This window comes from Malurus melanocephalus, unplaced genomic scaffold (assembly GCF_030028575.1).
Source record: "Malurus melanocephalus ecotype Western Australia unplaced genomic scaffold, MMel_1.1 scaffold_1782, whole genome shotgun sequence".
Taxonomy (NCBI): Eukaryota; Metazoa; Chordata; class Aves; order Passeriformes; family Maluridae; genus Malurus; species Malurus melanocephalus.
The window spans coordinates 3,766-4,940 of NW_026625014.1; positions in this window are offsets into that span (position 1 = coordinate 3,766).

Here is a 1,175-nt window from a genome sequence, read left to right on the forward strand (position 1 = left end):
AGGCCTTTTTGACCTTTTAAAACTTTCTGGTAATGACATTAGGGCTGATTAGATACTTACACAGGATTATTGAGTGGCAGTTACTCCTCAATTCCTCTAATCCCTCCAAAGGAGGAGTAATCTCCTCACTGAATTTCAACAAGGTGGCCTGGAAAAAGCAGAAAGTGGAAATTGATATTTTATTTTATAAAAAAAAACCCAGTTCATGCCGGATTTTGGGCAGCAGGGTTTGGAATAAAAACAAATAAATAATTAATCAACAACAAAATCCATCTCTGGTTGTTCTCCCAGGTCGAGGGCAAATTCCTGATGAATTTTTGTGAACAAAAGGGCATTTGTTGCTAAATCCCAGATTTGTTTGGGTTTTTGCCAGGAATATTGGGCTGGCTGAAAGCCAGATCAGGTGTTTGGTTGCTGTTCCATTTCTGCTGGGTGGTTAAAACCAAAAATTGCATCCTCTGTTATCTGGCAGCAGCTGATAAATGGAGAGGTTTGGCTGAGGAGGATCTGCTTGTGCTGTTTGACTGGAACCTCCCTGAGCTGCGGGAATTGGTGCAAAAAATGGTGCAAAAATTGGTAAAAAAATTGGTAAAATTGATTAAAAAATTGACACAAAAATTGGTAAAAATTGGTGCAAAAATTGGTACCAAAATTGGTGCAAAATTGGTGCAAAAATTGGTGTAAAAATTGGTGCAGAAATTGGTACAAAAATTGGCGCAAAAATTGGTGCAAAAATTGGTACAAAAATTGGCACAAAATTGGCGTAAAAATTGGAACAAAAATTGGTGCAAAAAATAGTAAAAATTGGTGAAAAAATTGGTACAAAAATTGGCAAAAATTCATGCAAAAATGGTGAAAAAAATGGTAAAAATTGGCACAAAAATTGGTACAAAAATTGGCGCAAAAAATGGCGCAAAAATTGGTGCAAAAATTGGTTCAAAAACCAAAAATTGCTTCCTCTGTTATCTGGCAGCAGCTGATAAATGGAGAGGTTTGGCTGAGGAGGATCTGCTTGTGCTGTTTGACTGGAGCCTCCCCAAGCTGTGAGGAGCAGCGGGAATTGGTGCAAAAAATCGTAAAAATTGGTACAAAAATTGGTGCAAAAATTAGTAAAAATTGTGAAAAAATTGGTACAGAAATTGGCAAAAATTGGCGCAAAAATTGGCGCAAAAATT